The sequence below is a fragment of the Phoxinus phoxinus genome, assembly GCF_949152265.1.
Source record: "Phoxinus phoxinus genome assembly, chromosome: 18".
In the NCBI taxonomy this organism is placed as follows: Eukaryota; Metazoa; Chordata; class Actinopteri; order Cypriniformes; family Leuciscidae; genus Phoxinus; species Phoxinus phoxinus.
In genome coordinates, this window is record NC_136893.1 from 30,903,791 (window position 1) to 30,930,693 (window position 26,903).

Consider the following 26,903-nt stretch of genomic DNA (forward strand, 5'->3'; position numbering starts at 1 on the left):
AATGGATCCAGTTGAGGATTAGTAGTAAGTTTTTTATTCTTATATTCTTTGTTGTAATCGCGATATAGAATACTATCTGTAAACCGCAAAAAGACTGTTTCTGTGTGTGATGAATGAACTGGAATATGCGCACTTGCTACTAGTTGTGACTAGTTTTGGATAGACTATAAAGTTTTTACTGTAAAATAGACATCAAATAAGCTTTTGTTAGCCAGTTTCTGCTCATGTGTTAAATATATAGTATGTTTTATCAAAAATAAACTCATAAACTATAGATGTTATAGTGTTTGTTCCAATGTAACGTTAGGCTATATCAAATTAATGAATCCTTAACTTTGAAATATGTATGATACTTTAAAAAAAGAAAGATTACACTTGAAATAATTATTGTTACAATTGTAATTGTTGTTGATTTACATGTGAACACTTTTTAATAAAATAGCAAAAAATATATTTACAAGGTAGATGTAAAATAATCTTAATATGTCAATATAAGCCTTCTCATTAAATTATTCATTATTGTTTTTTATTAGTGACACATTTGGGCAGAGGATGTATTCCAAAACTTTCTGAAAATACAGTATGAGAATTAACTGCACAATTACTAGAAATGTTTACCTTGGATATTATACAATTTGTATGTATAAAAAAAATTGTGGGAAAAAAAGAGAAAAGTTTCCAAATCTAACTTTGAACCAATTCTGTAGAATGGCTCATATAGCCTATTTGAACAGGATTTGTTTCCAGGTATGACTATGTACTACAAATGTGCTTTTGACTTTCATTTATATTTGGATTTTATATATATAATATATAATTCGGTAACACTTTACAATACGGGTGCACTAATATGCATTAATTCATGCTTAATTAATGATTACTGCATCAGCAACTAATAAAGATTCTAAATGATTAATAGATTAAGTAATATATGAATTGTTATTAATTAAATGTGTCATAATGTATTAATTCCTTAATAACATATTTTATTAACTAATAGTGTAAATTAATGCGTTAATTACCACAATGGGTTGTAAGCCATGTACTTCAACTTCGAATTGTCTGCTTTAATTATTCATTAACTAATGATTTGCAAATGTATCATTATGTTATGACTTTACTTGTTGAGGCACGTGACTTTTAACTAACTGTTAAGTAATATGTAATTTTGGTTTTGACATCCACACTAAGCCATGGATTTCAATTTACAACCATCTACAACCAAGATTTCACAGAGTCCGGTGAACTGCCGCATCAGTACACAGCAAAATCCCCAGTGTTAAATCAACACTGCTCGGAGCATATATGGTCCCACTCTACAGAGTGTTAAAATAACACTGGATCAGTGTTAAAGGTAATGAGATAATTAAGAGATTAATTAAGTGATGATTGAACATTAATGATGAACACCTGCTGTTAACAAGCACAATCACTGAAGGAAAGAGAAACACAAGAACTACTACTGACTTTTAGTCACAGCCGTAGATTAAATCAACTGAAGATAAAAATAAGACATTCAATCTCTGAAGATCTCAACAGTGAACGATTAAACAACTCCACAAACAGCATTACCAGCTTCACTTATTACTAACCAGACTGACTTTATTTCTGGTATATGTCTATGGACAAAAGTTTAGATGTCGATGTTTAAAAAAAAGGTCACCATTATGGTGATCAGTTTCCCCTTCAGTTGGGCAGTTTGACTCATGGCATTTAAAGTGCAATTTTGGTCTTTGTAACAATATTTACCAAAACTCATAATATGTTACAAAGGAAGCTAAAAATATGAAATGTCCAGGTGTTATCGTTTTCATTATTATAAAGATGAAAGATTCACTAATCTTATCCCTGACAAAAAACAAAAGTTGTTTTTAGTTATTAATAAAGTCAAATTTTTTGACACAGAGCAGTCATCCTGAATAAATTTTTTTTACATACATTGCAGAATTTTTTTGAAAATTATTATTTTTATATTAGAAACAACAGACATCAACAATCTGAGTATGAATCTCAACAATGGTGACATGCTTTTGCAATGCATGCTGGGAGCCATGATTTGTATACTATGGTGCCTCCCATAATGCATTGCGGCATAAAGCATGTCACCATTAATGAGATTCATATGGGGATTCTTGATGTCTGTGTTTTTGTCCAAAGATTACTTTCCGAATAATTAAAAAATAAAGATTCAGCTTAATGACTGATCTATAGAAAGAAATTAATGTTATTGAAAATCGATTAATACCAAATAACCATTTTCAGTAAATGATAACATTTATTAATATTTGTACTTCATGATGTTGAAAACTATAGGCCTATCACCTGACCATCTTTGTTTCTGGCTTTCTTTGCAACCTTTGTGTGTTTTGGTAAACACTGTTACAATGACCATGAAAATCAAATAATAAAAAAAAGAATCAAATTGCCCAACTAAAGGCAACACTGTTCACCATAATGGTGATTTTTAAATGGTGACTAAAACATCAACATCTAATCCTCTGTTAATTCTCAATAAAACTTCTGTAGACATCTGACAGAAATAAAGTCAGTCTGGTTAGTAATAAGTGAAGCTGGTAATGCTGTTTGTGGAGTTGTTTAATTGTTCACTGTTGAGATCTTCAGAGATTGAATGTCTTATTTTTATCTTCAGTTGATTTAATCTACGGCTGTGACTAAAAGTCAGTTGTAGTTCTTGTGTTTCTCTTTCCTTCAGTGATTGTGCTTGTTAACAGCAGGTGTTCATCAATAATGTTCAATCATCACTTAATTAATCAGTTAATTATCTCATTAATTTTAACACTGCTTCAGTGTTATTTTAACACTCTGTAGAGTGGTGGGACCATATATGCTCCGAGCAGTGTTGATTTTACACTGGGGATTTTGCTGTGTACCTGTTGTTCATGCACAGGAGTGTCAGGTTAAGCTTGAGGTCGTGGTTCACTGAGAACATGCAGCCGGGCTCTGCTATTTCATAACACTGTGTCTAGACTCGACAAAGACAATAGAATGTAATAGAACGTTAGATACTCTATTCCTGATGTACTCCGAGCTCTTGCGCTGGTTTTCTTACTAAGGACAAATGGACTTGCAATGGTCTGTCATGTCCAGTGTAGACAGCTGGTCCAGTTTAAACAGTGTAACCGCGGTCAGGAGTTCAGATTCTGGTGTGTGATATCTGTGTGCAGCCCAACTTACCCATCCTTCAAACACATTCTTTGACATTACATTCACTGCATGTGTAACTGTCAAAACCCATAAATGGCATATTACTTAATTAGTTAATAGTCATGTGCCTCAACAAGTAAAGTCGTAACACAATGATACATTTGCAAATCATTAGTTAATGAATAATTAAAGCAGACAACTGGAAGTTGAAGTACATTGCTTTGACCAAGTGTGGTAATTAACACATTAATTTACACTATTAGTTAATAAAATATGTTATTAAGAAATTAATACATTATGACACATTTAATTAATAATAATTAATCTATTACTTAATCTATTAACCATATAGAATCTTTATTAGTTGCTGATGCAGTAATCATTAATTAATGGTTTAGTTCTTCATGAGTCGTACATTAACATATGATTATCTGTGCATTAGTTAAGCATGAATTAATGCCCATATTAGTGCACCGTATTGTAAAGTGTTACCTCACATTATTTCTTGTGTGACACACCTGAATGAAAGGCTCATTATGCGGGGTCATTATACTATTTAAAAAAAGTAAGCCGTTATTTTAAGGAAAGGAAAATCCCGAATAAAAAAATTTCCCCAGGATCAAGACAGTGTTTCTGCGCTTCAATACCCCACCACCCTCCAGCGAACCCGTGGAGAGGCTTTTCAGCCTCGGGAGTCTCGTTTACATGCGCTTCACGAGGCACGCGCGCGCGGTCTCTTGCTCTCTCTCCCTCTCTGCTGTGCACGCACTGCGCGGTTTGGAGCACAGTCTCTGTCTCGCGGGCGCGCTCGCTCTAGATTCCGGAGATTTTAACTAATTCCCGGGCATCAGTGATATGTCTCCCGCATATCAATATGCGGGAGACTCCCGGACCTTCCGGTAGACTTGGGATGTCTGTATTTCTATACTGAAATAATATTGGCATTATAATTATTGATTTTTTTATTGAAATAATAGCCCATCCGCGCATCTCTACTACCCGGGCTGGGAAGGTGTGAATTTTGATTAATATGTTCTGTGATAATAAATAAATAAAACGCTATGTGGAATAGCCTATGACTGTCTTTCCTGTTATTGTTATCCTGCAGTGTTAATTTAGTCGGATGACTGACGTTATTCATTGCCAGGAGTCACGACTTCTAGGTGCATTTAAAGGGGGCCGTGTCTGTCAATCAAGCTGCAGCATGTGTGAGGCGCTGCAAACGGCTTTTAAATTTTGGTAACGCATGAGTACTCTAACGCGTTACTTTTATAAATAGATAACGCAGTAACGTAACTGATTACTTTTAATTGATGGTAACGTTGTAACCCAATTAACTACTTTCCAAAGTAACTATACCCAACACTGGCCATTAATATGTTTATAAGCAACTGAAAAAAGCACAAATGTCAGGGCATGTTAGAACATCTCAAGGACCCCAAAAACACCTTGGTCCCCAGAGGGTTAACGTGTGTCTGTGTTTATTTAGACTCATATGGTGCAACAGCCGGAACATCCACTGGCACGCACTCGGATTAATATCACTGACGCACTCACAGACATAAGCCATTAATTAAAGGAATTGGTAAAAAAATTTACTTTGTCTCCGATAACCATTTATATTGTCGCAATCACATGTTGACGGGCCTGAATGGCTTGTTGGTTGGGCTGCACATACATTGGTCCTGGGTCAGGGTCATCTGGCGGTGCTGCCACCTCACCAAGTGGTATGCCATGCCTGTGCGCGACATTGGCCAGCACAATGCGGCACACCTTGTCAGGGAGGTATAACAGCATCCCCCCAGTCCTGTCAAGGCAACGCCACCGACATTTCAGCTGCCCAATCGCCCGCTCTACAACATTATATCTGCGCTCTCGGTCAGTTTGTGGGTTGGTGAGGGGGATTAACAGCCACTTCTTTAGTGGATAACCGTGGTCTCCTGAAGGGTTGTTGAATAATTAAATGAAGAATTTTTTTTTAAAGATAGAACCATAACTTTAAATGTATCACTCACAAAGAAGCCAACCATCGCACACCCTGCCAGCTTGGAACCTCATCCCAACCATGCTGTTTGTAAGGATGTATGAATCATGGGTTGACCCAGGCCACCTTGCCACAATATTTGTTAGGCGCATTTGTGCATCACATATTATCTGCACATTTATTGAATGGAAATGTTTCCGATTCACATATGCAAATTCTTCTTCAGATGGCACCTTTATAGCAATGTGTGTGCAGTTGATCGCTCTGATTACATAAGGAAAACCGGCTATCGCTGGAAATGCCATTTTAAAGGGTTAGTTCACCCAAAAACAAAAAATTCAGTCAGTAATTACTCACCCTCATGTTGTTCCAACCATGTAAGTCTTTCGTTCATCTTCGGATCACAAATTAAGATATTTTTGATGAAATCTGAAGGCAGTCTCACTCCTCCATAGGCTTTCAGAGCCCAAACTCGCTGGCCCAGAATAGTTATTAAAACATCGTTACAATAGTCCAAATGAGTACAGTGGCTCTGCATTGTTTATCATGCGACGACAATACTTTATGGGCGGAAAAACAACAAAAAGAACGACTTTATTCCACTATTCATTTCCTTCTCTCTGGGCCTCTAGGTAGTTCACGTAGTGTTTAAGCATAGCGCGTCTGTGTTGCACGTCATCACGTAGACTCACTATTGGCCGACGCTGGTCATGTGTGTGATGCGTGGTGACGCACAACACAGACGTGCTGCGCAAAAACACTACGTGAACTACCTAGAGGCCCAGAGAGAAGGAAATTAATAGTGGAATAAAGTCGTTATTTTTGTTGTTTTTCCGCATATAAAGTATTGTCGTCGCATTATTCATTTTTGGGTGAACTAACCCTTTAATGTTTGGCTGGTCAACTGCATCATATGGGAACCTTATATACCTGGTAGACATGCGAATGATCCCGACCCATACCGCTGGCATTGCGCGGCTCAAAGACGACTGGCTTATTCCTGAGCGGTCTGCCAGTTCCCTTTGGAAAGAACCAGTTGCCAGGAAACCAAGTGTTGTCAGCACCTGCAAGGGAACGGGTATTGCGTGGCTCCTCGCTGTCTCTCTCTCTAGATTCGGACCCAACTTAGCACAGAGCTCCAGGAGGATAGCCCTTGAAAATCTGAAACGGCTGATAAGCCAGTCATCATCCTGGGCCAGAAAATCATTGTGGTCCCTAAAAACTCGTTCTCTTCGGATTCTGCCATTAGCAATGTCCTCTAATAAGGCCAAAGCTGCCATTGCCATAGACTAAGGGTTGTATCAATTTGCATATGCTTTTATATGTTCTTACTTAATTGCATATTCCCATAAGGCTCGTGTGACAATATATGTCAATTATTTTATAAATTGCAAATTAATAGCAATGCTTCCCACAGGTGGTGGTGCGATAGACTTGTAGAACAATTCGTTGTGTAATGTTTGCAACTTTACTTCATTGCCTCTAAGAGTCGCCAACGGACAAAAACAATAAGAAATGTACCTACGCCAGACATGAAATTCTTTCTTTCTTTATTTATTTTTTATTTGATAGGGACAAAGCATGTTGATGTAAATTTGTACAAAATACAAAATGTAAACAAGCCGGATTATAGCAGTATTGCTAATTTACGTCCGTAGTCCCTAGGCAGGAACACACAATAACAAATACTACTCAATATACACAAAAACACTCTACTAAACCCCCATACATAAAACACATCACAAAAATTACTATGAAGAATGTTTACACACTTCATTTTTTTATAAGCCACTTCTTAAGATGTTCTTTAAAAGTGTGATAAGTAGAACATTGTCGTATGGACTGTGGCAAACTATTTAAATATTTACTCCCTATCACCGATAAAACTTTCTGGCCAAAAGATGTTTGCCTATTTGGTACTTCCCAATCCCCTCTACTGACAGATCTGGTACCAATACCACAATCTGCCCTCTGTTTAATGAACTCCTTCAACGGAGGTGGAGCAAGCCCATGCCAGACCTTATAAACAAAGCACGCGTAATTAAAATTTTAAAAATTTTAATAAAACTCAATAGATTGTTTTTTTTAAAGGATTTTACAGTGGTGAAATGAGAGTTTTTTTTATCAAACACTTTTATCGCCTTTTTATACAGTGTTTCTATTGACTTAAGAATTGAGTCACTCGTGAATGACCAACTACTGAAACAGTACTGCATATGTGAAAGAATCATTGAATATAAATACAACCTCGCAGCACCAACTGTCAAGACTGTACCTAAAATGTTTTAAATTAAATTTCAAAATATTAGACAACTTTTTTACATGGCTTTTAAAAGTGAGGGTAGCATCCAAAGTAACTCCAAGATACGCAAACTCTATCACAACTTCTAATTCCTCTCCTCCTAAAAATACATTTGAACGCGTCATCTCTACTAACCGTTTTGAGAACATCATACACAGATTTTTTTTGTGTTCAATATTAAACCTGTCCTGATAAGCCAATCCTGTACATTAGTCATAGCAGAGGTCAAAGTACTCAAAGCTTTTTCAAAGTTCTTTGCATGGGTATAAATAACTACATCATCTGCTTATAACTGAATATTTACATCTTTACATACTTCAGGTAAGTCATTAATGTAAAGGGAGAATAAAATTGGTCCTAAAATAGAACCTTGTGGAACCCCCTTCGGGCAGGCAATATAAGAAGATTTCACACCATCAATACATACACCTTGTTTCCTATTAGAAAGATAAGATTTTATCCAAAGTATTGCTTCCTCTGAGAAATTAAAATTTGTTAGTTTAGATAAAAGCACCTGATGGTCAACAGTGTCGAATGCATTCTTTAAATCTAAAAAGACAGCACCATCTAATAAGCATTTCACTCTCTCAACAAACAAACAGTTTGCTGAATCTGTTGAGTAATTTCTACGGAAACCAAATTGCATTGGATGTAAAGAATTAAAACCCTTATTTAGATGATTAGTCAAAAGATTTGATACCCATTTTTCTGCTACCTTAGATATAATAGGAAGAATACTAATTGGCCTATAATTTTTCAAATTCAGTTTGTCTCCAGATTTATAGATTGGGACACTAGCCATCTTCCAAGCAGATGGAACAACAGCTTGTTTGAATGACAGGTTTACCATGTGTGTTATTGGGCATACTAAAGAATCTTTATTTGTTTTTAAAAATGTTGTGTCAAGCCCATACGCATCCTTTGCTTTGGAGTTTTTTAATGCATCAATGATATTTACTACATCTAACTCAGTGATTTCATCCATTTGAAAAATCGGTTGATCAATTTGTATAGGTCTATGTGTAATATATTTTACAGTAAAACACTGGGTTAATTCATCAACTGAATTTCTAAAATGTGAATCAAAATTAGTGGCTATAGATAGAGGGTCTTTTACTAAAATATAGTTAATTTTAAGTTAAATTTTTTTTACATTGTTCTTTTGTTTACCAACTAATTTATTAATGGTTTGCCAAATTTTTTCCCATCCCCTTTTGACCCCTCAATAATGTTCATAAAAAAACTTGCTTTAGCCTTTCGTAAAATCTGTATTACTTTATTCCTCATAGAGGTGTATTTGTATCGTATCAGGTTACAACTGTAACCTTTGTTCCCTGAGAACAGGGAACGAGACAATACGTCATCGACGCTTTGGGGAACGCCTCAGGCGTGACAGGTGTCTGAAATCACAATCAAATCACGGCAATCACATTGACCGGCGACAGCCCGTGAATCATTACGTGAATGATTAACGTGCGACCTGGAAGTATATAAGGGCGCCTTGCAAACATGACAAATCATCCTTCTTCTGAAGGGACTGTTTGGTAGGCAGGCCCCGAGGCATGGCAGGGAGACGTATTGTCTCGTTCCCTGTTCTCAGGGAACAAAGGTTACAGTTGTAACCTGAGACGTTCCCTTTCGAAGGGAACTCGACAATACGTCATCGACGCTTTGGGGAACGAAATACCCACTCCGCCATGCTGAGGGGAGTGCATGCCAGGAGGCAGTGACAACTGTCAGAACCAGCAAATTCAAATGAAATGCAAGAACCACTCACCCTCAGGTCACACTGGGCTGTCAGTGACAGCATTCCCTACGGTCATAGCCCAAGCTATAAGCCTAACAGGAGGAACTCCAAATATGTAATCCGAAGGCCTACCTGGGCCTGCTCAAAGGCCTAGGACCACAACTTCAATTTAGAAGGGGTCCCTTCTAGGGAATGTGGCTAGGGAACCCGAGGGAACCCCAGCCAGTCACTATTCGGGGGAATATACCACCCGAAATGCCACCAGGACGGCCTGACCTGGTGTCACTACGTCGGACACTTCAGTCTGGCCAAATTCCTGTCTGTCTGGAGACAGAGCCTCTGGACATTTGCCTTAGGTAAGGCATCCAACCCGAGGGACTGCGAAGCTGGCAGTGAACCCTCAGCCCGGATCTCAGAGACGGGATATCCCGGAGAGTATGACTCAGCATAGTGCTTTACAACCCTTGCTAGAGAGGGGAGTTTCTCTACTCGATCCATGGATCTACCCAGTGTTTGAGTTTGAAACACTGAGGAGGCCTGTGAAGGCCTAGGGGCTGATCTAACTGGGAGGCCTCACGAGAGGCCTACGACCGTCTGACCAGACTCAGGAGTCCAAACACTCATAGAGACCCTCAGTGAGGGGAGCAATGGACCGACTGGTAGGAAACCAGGCTGTAGGCAGAGTAAGAAGTTCCCGGAGGGAACCAGAAGCAGAGGATGAACACTTTAGTTGAGCCAGGGCACGAGCTCGCTTTTAGCAACGGCCTAATAAGGCCAGCTGAACTGATAGCAGGCGGCCACTAGCTTCCAGAACCCAGCATGGTTGGGGAACCACTCACAGGGAGGCCTGGAGGCCTACTACCTGATAACCACAGTATGTGGGAGCTCATATTCAGGAAGGCCTGGTAAGGCCTGTAACCTGATAACCACAGTATGTGGGAGCTCATAACCAGGAAGGCCTGGTGAGGCCTGTAACCTGATAACCACAGTATGTGGGAGCTCATAACCAGGAAGGCCTGGTGAGGCCTGTAACCTGATAACCCCAGTATGTGGGAGCTCATAACCAGGAAGGCCTGGTGAGGCCTGTAACCTGATAACTCCAGTATGTGGGAGCTCTCATGACCAGGAAGGCCTAGTGAGGCCTGTAACCTGATAACCACAGTATGTGGGAGCTCATAACCAGGAAGGCCTGGTGAGGCCTGTAACCTGATAACCACAGTATGTGGGAGCTCATAACCAGGAAGGCCTGGTGAGGCCTGTAACCTGATAACCACAGTATGTGGGAGCTCATAACCAGGAAGGCCTGGTGAGGCCTGTCACCTGATAACCCCAGTATGTGGGAGCTCTCATGACCAGGAAGGCCTGGTGAGGCCTGTAACCTAGCGACCACAGTGTGTGGGAGCTCAAAACCAGGAAGGCCGGATGAGGCCTGTAACCTAATAACCACAATATGTGGGAGCCCACATTCAGGAAGGCCGAGTGAGGCCCGTAACCTGACATGTGGAGACTCATAACCAGGAAGGCCTGGTGAGGCCTGTAACCTGATAACCACAGTATGAGGGAACTCACCTTCAGGGAGGCCTGGTGAGGCCTACTACCTGATAACCCCAGCATGTGGGAGCTCATGACCAGGAAGGCCTGGTGAGGCCTGTAACCTGATAACCACAGTATGTGGGAACTACCTTCAGGGAGGCCTGGTGAGGCCTACTACCTGACAGCCACAATACTTGGGAGCTCACATTCAGGGAGGCCCGGTTAGCGGCCTACCACCTGATAATCACATTACGTGAGAACATGCCTTCAGGGAGGCCCGCTGAGGCCTACTACCTGATAGTAGGTCAGGCTAGCTGTCCAGTTGCCTGTCCTTTGGGCTTGCCTACAGGAAGGCCTGGTAAGGCCTACTACCTGATAGCCACCGTAAGTGGGAATTCACCTTCAGGGAGGCCTGAGGAGGCCTACTACCTGAAAGTAATCTTAAACAACTGGTAGCTATGAGCCCTGAATCTGGGTGACGGTTCGAAGGCGGCCTGCTAAGGCCAGCCCACTGGGGACTCGCCTATCAGGGAGGCCTGGTTGGGCCTACTAGCTGACAGCAAGTCAATCTGCTCCAAAGGTACACTGTTGGGAATCATACCACACCAACAAGTAAGTCCCACAATGTTGGGACTCACTTCCGAGGAGGCCTGTTTAGGGCCTACTACCCATCAGTGAGTCAACTGCCCGAACCACCAAGGCCAGCAACACTTTTTTGAAGTGAGCTGGCCTACAGCGCCCACTTGGGGGCTGCCCATACAGGAGCCCTGCTGAGGCCTACTACCTAATGGCGCAGCCTTCGTTGGCAGATAAGCTGTTTACACAGCGCCTACAGCATTCTGGTACCTAATCACATTGCCCATGGCAGTGTACTCAGCAAAAGCGCTAGCACCCTTTGAGCAAGGGGAGTACAACATACGCCACTCTGCCTCAATGGAGGCCCCAGAGCCAGGGGCCTACCATCTGTAAGCATGGGCGTCAGCTCATGGCAATGCTCTGGCTTCAGGGGAGCGTACTTCGACCAAAAAAGAAGTGAAGGCTAGAACTTTCCGCTCAACCCGAGCCATAGTGGTGCGAGGTAGGATAATACAGAACTGAAAGTGAAGGACTCAGACCTGCCCTGTATCACAGGGGAATACTCTCCACCTCACCCTGAGGTTTACCAGGGTGCGGGCCCGCCAGTGGCTCTAGGGGTGACAGAAAAAGTATCTGTGCCCAACCTAGGGGAGTGGGGCTTGTTTGTGAGCCAACCACCTACAACCCGACGCTCGAGCAGTAGCTCAGCGAGGTAAGTAAAGCCTATACTGGCAGCCCATATCCGTATCCTAACATGACCCCATAGCTCTATACAGGGAACGAGGTCTGTAGAGAGATAAATTTTAGTGTTAGTTGCACACAAATTACTCTTAAAGAAGACCACTCAGCTCACCTGCGGCGTGCGAAGTGAAGACTTACCAGACAGTTCTTTATGAACATGGGGTCTACCACCTATACATGCCTGAAAGAGGCACTCTCCTAACCAAGCAGAGGCAGGCCAACAGAACATTGTTCTAACCATGAGCCCAGCCTCAGGCCTGATGTAGAAAGTGTCTGGGGAGTCGGGGAAGAGAGGAGAGGGCTAAGATATAATCACGCCCTCAGGGGGAGGTGATCCATGCCGATGCTGTGTGCAATCGTGCTGGATCACCTCCCTCAGATCCCTCTTCTTGCGGGAGTTGCACCTCTACAGCGATCTACTCCTCCACGGAGGAGGCGCACGAGAGGCGACACTGGCTCTCTGGCCCTGTCTAAGGTCCCCGGACCATGATGGGCCAGGCCCTCCCGTCTGTCTGGGTGTGGATACGGATCTCAGCAGTATGTATTTGTCCTAATACAGCTGAAAACACTCAGCCTTCTCAGTGCATTTCATAAATACCTGATTTTCAAAAGCGGTTACAGACAAAACAGTCCCTGAAGACGAAAAGATGATTTGTCATGTTTGCAAGGCGCCCTTATATACTTCCAGGTCGCACGTTAATCATTCACGTAATGATTCACGGGCTGTCGCCGGTCAATGTGATTGCCGTGATTTGATTGTGATTTCAGACACCTGTCACGCCTGAGGCGTTCCCCAAAGCGTCGATGACGTATTGTCGAGTTCCCTTCGAAAGGGAACGATCAGTTAAGGAGCTGATCTCTCTCCTTCATCAATTTCCAATCATTGTTAACCCAGGGTAATGTGTTCTCTTTTATTTTTGTTAACCGTCCCCTTCTAATAAACAATTCAAACACCTCTTTAAAGCTACACTGTGTGATTTTTACCCCCATCTAGCGGTGAAAAGGTATATGACCATCCAGTGAATATTAGTTTCTGTTCCTCTCAATTCCGATTTCGTTTTAACTCCTACGGTGGCCAATGTAGTCCAAGATTAACATGGCTTCCAGTTCGACCTCGTCCATGAGTATTCCTTCAAGTGATGAGGTTACTTTGAAAACTATTATAATTTGCAGTAATTTAATTTGTCAGTTAACATATAGGTTATGACATCTATGTAAAATGAATAATAGTTTTATGTTTTCGTTATTTTTTTACCATTTCATTGCTAACATCAGCTATCAGGTTCCCAGACGAATGCAAGCTAATCTTAGTAAAGTCACTTTTATCAGTGCTATCGTTATTCTGTATATTCTACGACAAGGCAAAATTTACATTGTAGGCTATATAATTTTTTCCGTGAGCAGAGATCAGTTGATGTGACGGAGGTGCGAGGGAGAAGTAGAGGGAAAGGGAAAAATAAAAACAGGGCCGGTGCCAGTGAATTGCGGAGACGCGAAAGGCGAAGCTTGAATTAACGGGTATGTCCCTCTTTGGCTAATGTACTTTCAAGATGGAGGGGCAACATGGCGACCGACATTCTAACCCCTCACCCGTATGTATTTTCAATGGCATATTATACACTCACGAGAATACTTTATTACTTGAACGAAGTAAATATACATTAATGAGCACACATATTTTTGAAAGAACTAAGTGTTTTTAGCTAAGAATAAACTAAAAAAGTTACACAGTGTAGCTTTAACCTTTCCCAAAAAAATAATCAGAGCCTCTCCAAATTTTCACTTTGCAGGACTTCATTCCAATCAATCTCTTTTAACGCTATTTCAAGATTGTGTTGCTGATTTTTAGGGACTATATCACGATATGCAGTGGTTTTAAATGAATTTACAAAGTGTTGCTTTGTTAGTTTTCTTGAATTTTTTTTTACATTATGGTCAGACAGCCCTGTCAACAAGTTGTAATGCTTTAAAATTCTTTCAGGTTTATTTGTAAACAGTAGATCTATTCTAGTTTTTGAATGAGAGGTTATTCTAGTAGGCTGTTCTATCAGTTGTGTGAAGTTAAAGTAGTCAAAAATCTGTTTTAAATTTTTTATGTCCTTCCTTTCATTCCAATTAATATTAAAATCTCCCATGATAATTATTTCTTTTTTCAAATCACAGCGATTAAGAAGTTGTTTCAATTGATCATAAAAATCCAACTTTGCAGAAGGTTTACGATACATACATATTAATTAAAATAAAAGACATTTCTGCAGAAAGTGAGATATCCACACCAACACACTCAAGACTAACTTCACTTGGCCATTCAATTTGAGTACATTTTAAAGTGCTTTTTTTATAAAGTAAGACCCCTCCACCCCTCCCCTGCTCCCGATCTTTTCTAAAAACATTATATCCAGACATATTTACTACTGAATCTGCAGATGAACAATTTAACCAAGTTTCTGATAATCCTAAAAAGTCAATATTTGAACCACAGAGTAAATGCTCAAGTTTTTCGCGTTTGGGAGTCATACTCCGGATGTTTAAATGTCCGCCAAACAATCCTTTCATTTTGTATCGTGTATCCCAGGCGATTTTAGCCTGATTCAGGGTTTGGAAAAAACGTGTTAATCGACGCCTTTTCATTACCGGATTCCTCGGTTTGAATGTAGACCTACGTTCAAACAGATAGGTGTTGTAGGTAAAGGCACCGGGGTGGCGGTGCCACCGGCTTGGGCCCGTAATCGCTGCTTGCAGCTATATTTACATTTACATTTGGCAGACGCTTTTATCCAAAGCGACTTACATTGCATTCAAGGTACACATTTTACATTTTGGGGGGTTATATCTTATATATAACATGTTATATTATGTTACATATAAGAAATATCTAAATAGATAAAACAATCAAAATCAAACATACGATAAAAAAACCCAAAATAAATCAAATAGTACCTGCTGTTCATGCTCCAGAATTTCACGGATGATATTCCTGCAGAGCTTATCACGAGAGTCTTCATCAAGGTAAGGCAGGATTTAAACCTGGGGTCAAGGGCTGTGGCCATTTGGAGGTAATCATGAAGATTAGGGTCAGTCTACATCTTTGCCAGGTCATTTGTAATGGCTGCTTTGGCTTCTTTGACTGTTGCGCTGTCCTGAGGCCTCATGTATCAATCTTGCGTACGCACAAAAACTTTGCATACGCCAGCTTTCACGCTCACGGTCAGATGTACTAACAGTGAAATTAACGCGAGAATGTGTGTTCCTCCACACCAATGGCGAGAAACAATGGCGGCTAAAGATCACACGCGTCCGGCATATAATATATAATATTGTATACCCTAACAATATTGGTACTATCATTGCGACATCGATATGTTGAAGAAAGAAACAACGGCGTTTTCCCTCTGGTTCTGAGGAGTCAACATGTATTGTACTCTAAGATTCTAACAAATGGGAATGTAAAGTCAGTCTGTGCCTCAGTGCCTCGCGAGAAGATTTTGTCATCCAACAAAGACTCGCGACTGGGATGTCTTCAATTAGCATCAATATTACTTCTGGCTGGAGATGTAGAACTCAATCCTGGTCCACAACCCTTTGGAGAAATTGCCCTCGGCTGTATACAGTCTCCAGCGCAGTCAAATGGCGATGGCTGTGCAAATTATGAGGACAGCTGTTTCGTTGGTCCAGCTGTGTCTGTTCCACTCCTGGTTTCCCATGGGCTTCAACCTCCATCGCTGGTTGCAGCTATATTTATTTATATATATATATATATATATATATAAACCGCCACCCCGGTGTCTTTAGGGTTCCTGTGCACGACGGGAAATAACGTAACTCCGCTTTGACTGTCGAGAAGAAGTCTGCTTTAGAGCTTGCATCAGTGTGGGTTCTGCAAAAGTGCGCATCGAGGGCACATATCAACCACAAAGTATGCGTGAGCACCCTTCTGAAACCTAAAATGAAAAATTAGACACCCTACAGTCTCATGGACTTAACGGTAACAGACACATGAAATCAGCAGCCATTGTAAGTACACAACACCGAAAATTCCTATGAAGTGTGGTATATATATTCATTGAAATTACTGTACTTTAAAACACTTGTTTAAAAGAAAAAACACATGTATACATAGTATAAAACACTAGATGGCTTTCGATGGCTAGTCTTTCTGCCCCCCTCCCCACACACACAGACAGGGGGCTCCCTCATTTATGGCGCTTTTCCACTGCATGGTACGGCTCGGTTCGGCTCGGTACGGTTCGACTCGGCGCGGAACGGTTCGGCTCGCTTCGCTTTTCCACTGCGTGGTACGACTCAACTCGGTACGGCATGGTTCGGTTCGCTTTAGCTCGGTTGCTTTTCCACTGCAGTTAGTACCGCTTCAAAGTGGGTGGGACTGATCGTTAATAGTTGCCGCCTCTACTGGCTCGGTAGTCACTTTTTAGTTAAAAAGACTCAAGAAGGAATAATATGGTTGAAATCTATAAAGTTTACAAAATGACAAAACAGAGAGAACAAAAATATTTTTAACCCGTAATTACAAAACGAAAACGGTTGTTGTATTTTTAAAAGACAAAGTTGAACACCAAAATTTTAATTTGAACTGTAGCCTAGGCTACACCAAATGCTGCACAAAAAATAAATATTGACAAATTTTTGTTTATTACTTTTTGCACCTTAATTAAACATTTAAAATATTCACAAATTAATATGGATTTTGTTGTTGTTAATTTATTTTTCTAAGACAAAATTAGAACCTTGAAATTATATTATTCCCGCAGTGCTGAATGAGAAGAGCCATTTATCTCTGGAACCACAGCCTACAGAAAGGTGATTTATAGGCTAATGATAATAAATGTGTCTGAAAAAATAACGAGGCATTTTAATTGTTTATTAATAAACTATTGTTTTCTAAATCAGTGTCGGCTAAAAACATATCTCCATCTCCGCTGTTAAGCGGATGCGCCTTTAGAGAGAAATGCACCTTTCATACGCATTACATAATCAGAAGGTATTAGCTTTCGATTCGCATTTGTTCATTTTAAAGTGGACATTTCGAGCTTTAGCCTACATAGACTATTTAGTTTCAGTTCTCGCGCTCCAGTTCACGGAGATCATGAAAGCGCGCCTGATTGTTTTATTTTATTTGACAAAAGCACAACGTTTTCTTGTTATTGCGAGTTTACACAAATAAAAGTAGTTGCGAATAATGTATTATTAGTTTCTGTATGACCAGAAATGATAGAGTATTTTTAATTGTTTCACTGTTGATAGGGAAATGCAAGTGTTCGCGACCGCGAGTCTGTGCCATGCAGTGCGCGCTCACACTCCGCTCCACAAACCCTTGGATATGCGTCAAAATCTTGTGTTTATTTGTGATAATCTTAGGCTAGTCCTGTATTATTATGGTCTAACCCGTGCGGCTACTGACCGTAATGCAGCGCAATATAAAAGACTTCGTCTTAGGTTTAACAACCTCTGAAACTAATAATGAACAATATGAAACTAATAGCCTAAGCTTAATTTAAAATGGCTTAGGAACTATATGCTATAGAGGTGGATAAACGCAAATTGGAGGTGGATAAACGCACTTTGGAGGTGGATAAACGCTATTTCAGAATTTTGGGAGGTGCCCAAACGGTGTTTACGTGCGTTTAGCCTCCACTACATCCCTGGGTCCGGTGGTAGCCGTGTGCGGCTAAGAGCTGTGCTACTTCTTGGAACACTTTTTAATTCCGTATTGCCCCATCCAGCTCTCGCTGGATCCGCTCCTCGGCAACCAACGAACGTCTGCACCTCGTCCACTGACCACGATTCAGCCATTTCTTGTTTGATTTTTTTTTACTTCTTTTGTCAAGTAAATACAGGTGCTTCCGCGTTGGCTGTTGTCTGGCTATTTAAATCTAGCGGATTTAGTCGTGTCTCGTATCGCAAATACAATGACGCTGAAGTGACGATTCTGTCTGACCAATCAGTGATCTGCAGTGTTTTCACGTCACATTTAGTATCGGTACGGTACGCTTGGAACCTCAACAGAGGTGGTACCATTTAAAGCGAGCCGAAGCGAGCCGTGCTGTACCGTACCATGCAGTGGAAATGCGCCATAAGTGAGCCGTACCGAACCGAGCCGTACCGTACCATGCAGTGGAAAAGCGCCAAAGCGTGCCGTGGCGTACCGAACCGTACCGTACCATGCAGTGGAAAAGCGCCACCGGCTTGGGCCCTCCATCGCTGCTTGCAGCTTTAATTATATATATATATATAAAAAATATATATATATATATATATATACATATATTATGTAAATTCTTTTTTCCCCCTATTTTTAACATATATATTATTATATATATAATAATAATATATATATTATTAACATTTTTGGATGCTAAACTATTCTTTATTATAGGCTTTGTACTTTGTACACTTTGTACACTCACGTTCCAATATAGAAAAATTATCCTCTTCAAATGCGCAAAAATGTGCTTGGAAACATCACAGTGGAGCGGTGCTTACTGTGAACGGTACGAACTGTACAACTGACTATTTAAACAGAGCAGTGTAATTTTTATATGTAAGGTTGACTATTTTATTATTATATTTTATTAAGGCTATAATGAACATGCTGCGATGTCAAGATTGCAATGCTAGAATGCTGTGTGTGTGTGTGTGTGTGTGTGTGTGAGGCTCGATCGAACAATGGAGACATAAAAACATACTCCGTCATTTTGTTCATACAGAACATCATTCAAAATGCAAAGTGTTTCCTTATATTTGTGTACACTCGCAATGAAACACAACATTGTGCTTTTGTTAAACTATAAACTCTTGTCAAACTGTAACCTACAACTGTTACCCAACCAAAATCACACACACACACACACACACACATACTGTCACATTTGTGCGTTATGGGGGTAGCCAGTCCAGAACATGCATTATGGGAGCCACCCTTTCCTGAGGCCCTAGAGCCACAAAAAAAATAATGCATGATCAACTGATTTTTCTTAACACAAATGTCACTTCAAATTTCCAGTATGACAAAGTTTAGTTTTGAGCATGACCTGATCGTCACATCTGGGGACTTTTCATGGCATTGGTAGATTTGGGGCCCCTTCTTCACACACTCCAGTTAAACCTTACTCGTGGGTCAACAATTCACACACTCTGATAAAACCTTACTCGTGGGTCAACGATTCACACACTCCGGTTAAACCTTACTCCTGGGTCAACGATTCACACACTCCAGTTAAACCTTACTCGTGGGTCAACAATTCACACACTCCGGTTAAACCTTACTCCTGGGTCAACGATTCACACACTCCAGGTAAACCTTACTCCTGGGTCAACGATTCACACACTCCAGGTAAACCTTACTCCTGGGTCAACGATTCACACACCCCGGTTAAACCTTACTCCTGGGTCATCAATTAACACACTTCAGGAAAACCTGAAGTGTTATTAGTGTTATTATTTGCAACCCCCAGGTAAACAGTAATCCTAAATCAACTATTCACCTACCCTAAATGAAAATAAGCTTGTCGAACTTCACAAACATTAACTAAACTTTATGTAACCCTGGTTAGTCAGCCTGTTCAATAACAGTGAATAGGCATGACATCAGAACAGATAGAAGAACTGCAAAAACATTTTAGAAATTGATCTACACCTAGATAAGACATGAATCACTTTGTAATATTTTAAATATTTTTAGAAACATAAGTCTATCGAGTGAGCAGATAGTCTTATGCAAGATGTTAGAACCAGCCCACTTCTTCTTTGACCAATACAGAAGACAGTGAAGGTGGTGAAAGCCAATGCATTTACTTCAAATCACTACTTTAAACAACTTCAATCTTGATAACATCTATTTGAACATTGACCTCTGTCCGAGCAACCCGGAGACCTGTCATCGCCCAGATTTGAAACTTGATACCGCATTGGTCAGGTTTGGTCTGGTAAGTATTGTTTGGTACACCTGGCACTGTAGTTGTCGTTCCTAGTCATTCTGATTCCACTAGTGAGTATTTAGTATTTATTATTTAGCCTTACATCCCCTCCCTCTTTTTGTAAGTCCTTTTGTGTAGGAGGGCTACATTTAACTAACCTGACTCTCGCCAGATGAATTTCGTTCCGCCTAGCTCCACTCACATCCATCTGGGATCGCTTCCGTTGAGTGATTTCAGCACCAGATTGTATGGTAGAGCCAATCAGGACGCAGGGCGGGAGTTTCATGTATAGCGTAGCGTAGAAGCGACTGTGAAATTGTTCTCAGCGTCACGGGTTGGCTTCGATGTGAGTGGTTGAAGTAACACATCAATAGATGACGGGCAAGTGGCTTATCCAATCTTATGGAAGGATTTTTTAATAAGGCCCAGCCTTCTGAAGCACTACTCCAATGGATCGATCCCAGATGAATGAGTGGAGCTAGGCGGAACGAAATTCATCTGGCGAGAGTCAGGTTAACATTTACATGGAAATGTGCTCCACGGTACCAAAGTCATTCTATAATTTGGGGTAGTCTTGGTTAAGATAAGGTTAGTGTCAGGAAAATTAACTCTGATAAAAAAAAAAACACAACATAACATATACCAAGTAGCATCACTTGTTTTATTCAGTTAGAGGAACAGGAACTAATCAGTGCCTACAAATTGTTTGACGTAATGCTCCTGTGAACACAATAGTCTCATACACACTGATAAAACAATAAAAACAGATTTCAGTGTGTTAGTGTTATTTTGAACACAACAGGCTCTGTAGCAGTGTACCTACTCGATCTCAAGAGCTCTGAAAGGGTGTCCAAACAAATTCAAGAACTTTTATAAATGATTTGCATGATGTAGACTGTGTACATTCAAACTGCCACAAAACAAAATGCAGTTTTTAAAGTGGTCAAAAATATGCCACACTTCAGGAAAATACAAATCAAATGTATTGTGAATACTGTAGATAATGGAACTGCCCTAATCCCGGTATCTTTAGAAATTGAAAATGTAAATGAATGTGCACGGTAGTGAACCTCTATACAGGTAGCTTTTTTTCTTTCTTCACAAAATCAAAACTAAAAAGCTGAATCACAGTTGCTTCACAAAATCAAACTATTTTGTTAGGCAGTGCCTAACAGCTTACAGTTGCTGCTCAAAATGTCCTTTGGAGGTCAGATCTCTTGGAGATCTCAGAGTAAAAATACTGAAAAAATATACATTCAATACAAATACAAAAAGCTCACTTTCCTTTACAAAATCAAAACATCAGATGAACACACTTGTGTTTAGAACTGTAATTCTATATTAATTCTATTTTCTCCTAAATAACAGATTTAACAGTGTAGTTTTTTATTCTCATTTCTTTTTCTTGAGAGCATCGATGCGATTTTTTACATAAAACTTAATAGCTTTCCAATCTCTAGCTTTTAAATGAAGAGGCTCAGATTTCAGGCAGGTATCGCAATCAGATTTCCCAGGCACACGGCATGTCTTTATGAAGTTCATCATATGTTTTTCAACTGCGTAGACTTTGGGACAACCAGCTGATATTTATCCCTCACAGGAGACCGTCGATACAGGAGGCCTTGCAGCTTTGTGAAGCCCATCCTGTCAGACCTACTAAGGGTGTCTGCCTCTTGGCCAAGTCTGTGACCTCTGAATCCTCTTCTTGTGCCTCCCTTATTTCAGACAGGGAGGAGGGCAGTTCAGAGGAATCGGACACATTCGCCACAGCACAGACTGCAGCTAAAGAGGGAGGTGTAACAGCTCGGAGCAGGGCATCAGGCACAATGTTATGGAGTCCTTTCCTGTATTGTACTCTAAATTGAAACTGCTGGAGCCGCAGGATCCAGCGAGTCAGGCAAGAGGAGGTTTTTGGACAATTGAAGACCCAGGTCAAGGCAGTATGGTCTGTGTGTATGGTGAACTCCGCCCCCTCAAGGTAGTGCCTCCACTTCTCAACAGCCCAGACGACTGCAAGACACTCCTTTTCAGAGGTGGAGTAATTGCACTCTGCACCACGCAACCCCCTGGATGCATAGGCGATCACCTTCTCCTCTTCAGCTGTTCTCTGCACCAGCACAGCCCCCAAACCCACATCGCTGGCATCCGTGTGGATTTCAAATGGCAGGGAGGTCTCAGGCTCCATGAGGATAGGTGCGTCCACCAGTGCCCTCTTCAGCTGATCAAAACTTTGCTGACATTCCTCTGACCAGACCCACTCTACATCCTTCCTCTTCAGCCGATTCAATGGAGCAGCCAGGTCTGCAAAATGGTGAATAAATTTGTGGTACCACCCCACAAGGCCTAAGAAACGCTGGAGGGTCTTGATGTTAGTGGGCGGTGGATACATGGTCACTGCCAGAGTCTTTTCTAGATCCACCTGCACACCCTTGTCCGAGACTACGTGGCCCAAGAACTTCAGCTCCTGCCGGAAAAAGGCACACTTCTTAAGGTGAAGTGTCAGTCCAGCTTTATGGAGCTTCCCTTGCTGGTCCACCTTTCCCCAGTACTTTTTAGATGAGGTGCAGTCTTTCTCCACCAGGGTACCAATCTGAACCAGCTGGTCCACGTTTGTGACAGTGCCCTGGAGACAGCCAGCTATTCGAGGGTTGCAGTTGTTCAGGATCTTGCGCACCAACTCAGTCTTTGTGATGTCTGGTTTACACCACAGACAAAGAGCACGATAGTCGTAAGCAAAATCCCCAGACACTGATCTGGCAACTGTACCATGTCCCGTAGCTTTTCTTCTGCCTTGGTGAGATAATCAGGAGGGAGGAAGGCATCCTTAAAGGCCTTCTTAAACTCAAGCCAGTTGTGCACATTGTTTTTCGCCACCAGCTATGTGCTGGCCCTTTAAGCGTGTTGGACAGGGCGCCTTTCAGCTCTGCATCAGACGATGGCCGCACTGCAAAAATTTTTTCGCAGCGATCAACAAAATTAAGAACATTGGCCACTTCCCTGGACCCACTAAAAGAAGGAAACTCCATCTGGATAGCCGGCCTGGAATAAACCACAGGAGGTCTGGGGGGGGGGGGGGGGGGGGGTTGGCTACCTGAAGCACTCAAAAGAGGTGAGAGGCTTGTGCTTAGTGTAAAAGGCTGTGTAGGTGGCTGAGAGAGTGCTCCCGTGAATGGTGTCTAAAGCTGGGCACCTACCACATTATGCGCTGGTTGGCTTGGAATGAGCTCTTGAACATGAGTAGAGGGCTGCACAGCACTGTCAGAACTAGATGCCATGTCAGGAGTGGTCATGTTGGCGAGAAGGAGAAGTGATGCTACTGATAGACGGGGTCATAACAGGCCCTGCTGTGCTAAGAGAAGCATGTGTTTGTGTGAAGGCACTGGAGGAACTAAGTGCCAATGGAACACCATAGTAAACTTGAGCAGGAGTGGAGCGGCTATGAGGTGGAAGAATAGTAGCTCCCGTGTGTGGATAAGGCCTCGGGAGAGCAACAAGGCTGGTGCGCTTCAGCCGTTCAATTTCTGCTTTCCATTTTTCATCACGCCTCTGTAAGCACTCCACTCATTTTTCCTCAAACTGTTTCAGTGTTGTTATCATGCATTGCTCAAGTGCATCAACACTTCGGTCCACATAACTCCTTATGCCTGCTTCTCTGTTTAAGGCACTATTAACAGAATCTCTGAAGTCAGTCTCAAGTGTATTTAATCTGTCCATGACTGAATCTAAGTCGGTGGTAATGGTTGTGAGAGCAGGAAGTGTGAGGTAAGATGTGTTTCCCTCATCTCCAATGCTTTGTTCATTCTCTTCTGGGTCTGATACGTAAAGTGAACTAATTAGTGATGTTACTTCCCCCACAGGAATTCTTCTAGTGACCCATGCATCTCCCCTTGGTTCATGGTGCAGTTCACTAGGCCCATGCCCTGATGCAGACCTATCTGTCTCCTGGTTGGAATTTAAAGACTATAGTGCAATCCTGGGAAAGACTTGAAGTTTTCCTTTAGTTTGGACTTTTAGTTTAATTTTGTGGACTGAGACAAGGGGGGGGGGGGGGGATTCAAGTATTGTGTGGGTGCACGGAATAATTGGTGCATTGATAATATACCGCGCTAAGCGCATTATTCAATTGAACTGTTTGGTGCGTCTTTTCTTGTTTGTGTTCAGTGGTGTCTGATATTTGTTCATTTCTGTGTGCTTTATTAACGGCCGTACATCTGCTCTTATGCATATATGTTTGGTTAAGAAGGCAAAAAGTATGTGACAGGAAGTGTTTTGTTATTGTCGATTACTACTTAAATTCCCAAGAACCCCTTGTGCGTTTATAGTAACACAACTGTTTAAAAAGAACGTTAAAGGGCTGATTGTTACAGATGGTGATGCACTCAAGTCCACAAAGTCTGTCTCTGAGAAGAGACTTCGCCTGGAAGTGAGTAGTATCAAGGAGCTTGTCCAAACACCGAAAATTGAGCATGTTCTGTGGAACAACACAAAAGAACAACTTGCAGACTGCTTAACCAAAAAGGGGGCCTCACCTCAACAGTTACTGAAAGCACTGAGTGAGGGACACTGGAAACTTGACAAGAATATATAGATTAGAGTGTTTTTGTTGTACTCTTATTCATAACTACATGGTACTTGAATACTGTTAAAAGATAAATTGTTTTGCATTGTTATTATGTTTATTGGAAAGCCTTAGGGTTTAAATTTTTTTTTTTTTTTTTTTTTTTAAGAAGAGAGTGAGTTTGTTAACTGAAATATAATATGTTGTATTTCCCATGAAATCACCTAGGGACTTTTATTGTGTAGAAAACACCTAGAGACTGTTATTGTGAGCGAGTGTGGATGACGGTGGTCATTAAAAGTTAGAGAACTTGACATTACATTACATTTGGCTGACGCATTTTTAACCAAAGCGACTAACAACATGGTAACAGATTAAGTTTTAAAGCCATTCTTAACAATTTTAGGACCATTTAAAAACGGTATAAGTGCATCAGTGAGTGCTGTTTTTGACAGTGTGAGAGTGTCAGTTCAAGACGGCTGGTAGGTGCTGGTATCAGCAAGACTTGTTTTAAGTGGTGCTATGAGAGGAGATATTCTCTAAAGAGCTGGGTCTTCAGGAGTTTTTTGAAGATGGAGAGGGATGTCCCTGCCCTTGTAGGAACTGGCAGTGTGTTCCACCAACAAGGAACAACAGATGAGAGAAGTTTGGATTGGCCTGAGCTACCGGTGGTAGAGCTAGACGTCGTTCGTTTGAGGAGCGCAGCGGTCTGGAGGTAGCGTATGTCTGTATGAGGGCATTCAAGTAGGCGGGAGCAGAACCGGAGACTACTTTGTAGGCAAGGGTTAGAGCCTTGAATTTGATGCGGGCCGCCATAGGTAGCCAGTGTAGCTGGATGAGCAGTGGGTTAACATATGCCCTTTTGGGTTGGATGTAGACCAGGCGCACCACTGCGTTCTGAATCATCTGAAGGGGTTTCACTGTGCAGGCTGGGAGACCTGTCAGGAGGGCGTTGCAGTAGTAGAGTCTTGAGATCACTATTGCCTGAACCAGAAGTTGAGTAGCATCCTGAGTCAAGGAAGTCCTGATTTTCCTTATGGTGTAGAGTGCAAAACGGCATGACCGGGAGACTGAGGCAACATGATCTGAGAAGGTTAGTTGGTTGTCGAGCACAAGTCCTAGATTTCTTGCAGTCCTGGTAGGTGAAACAGACAGGGAGTCAAATTTGATGTTGATGTCGTGGTGTATGGTAGGTTTAGCTGGGAGGACCAGCAGTTCAGTCTTTGAGAGGTTCAGCTGGAGGTGGTGTGCCTTCATCCATGTAGCTATGTCTGAGAGGCAATCCGAGATCCGTGCTGAAACCGAGGGGTCATCAGGTGGAAAGAACAGATAGAGCTGTGTGTCGTCTGCATAGCAGTGGTATGAGAAGCCATGCGAACGGATGATCTGTCCCAAGGAGGTGGTGTCGATAGCAAAAAGAAGGGGGCCCAGCACTGAGCCCTGGAGGACCCCTGTGGTGAGATAGTGAGGTGCAGATAGCTGACCAAGCCATGATACGCTAAACGAGCATCCTGTGAGGTAGGATTCAAACCAGGAGAGAGCAGAACCGGAGATTCCCATGTTAGAGAGTATGGAGAGAAGGATGCGGTGATTAACCGTGTCAAAGGCAGCCGATAAGTCAAGCAGAATGAGTACTGATGACCGAGCGGTCGCCTTGGCTTCTTTTAAGGCTTCTGTTACAGAACCCAGATTGATTTGGATCCAGGAGGTTGTTCTGTGAAAGGAAGTCAGAGACCTGTCTGGAGACTGCTCGTTCAATGCCTTTTGATGGATTGGATTGAATGGATTGAATAACATGAAACGCTGGTAAAGAATGACAACGCTGTCCCAGTCTTGCCAGCCAGTCAAGAGGATGAGGCACACTAGAATCAACAATTGAGAAGACCAGCCATGGAAGGGATCAAGAGACTGGAAGAGAAGATAACATCAATGCTGCACAGTCAGAGACCAAGCATGAAACGGTGAAACAGAATGTCCAGAATAGCAGATTGTAATTGGATTGGAGAACAAAAGTAATACTGCCGAGGATGGAGACCTGAATGAACCCTGTGACTGTGACTACTTGTGAATGTAAATAAATAGCCTAGCAGCCTACTTTGCTGCTGAGGATGATCTGTTAACCAAGTAAGCAATCGGAACATAAATTGTTTGTGCAACGAAGATTCTAGTGCTACACAGACTTGCGTAAGAGAGAGAAAATAGTCAGAAAATAGTCATCATTGAAGGCCTAACCACTGAACTCACAGACCGCCAATGACATATATACACTCTTTTGATCCCGTGAGGGAAATATATACAGATATGTTTTTTCCCTGTTCATGACGCATTTTTTGACTGATGCAACTTATAGTCCAGAAAAACGG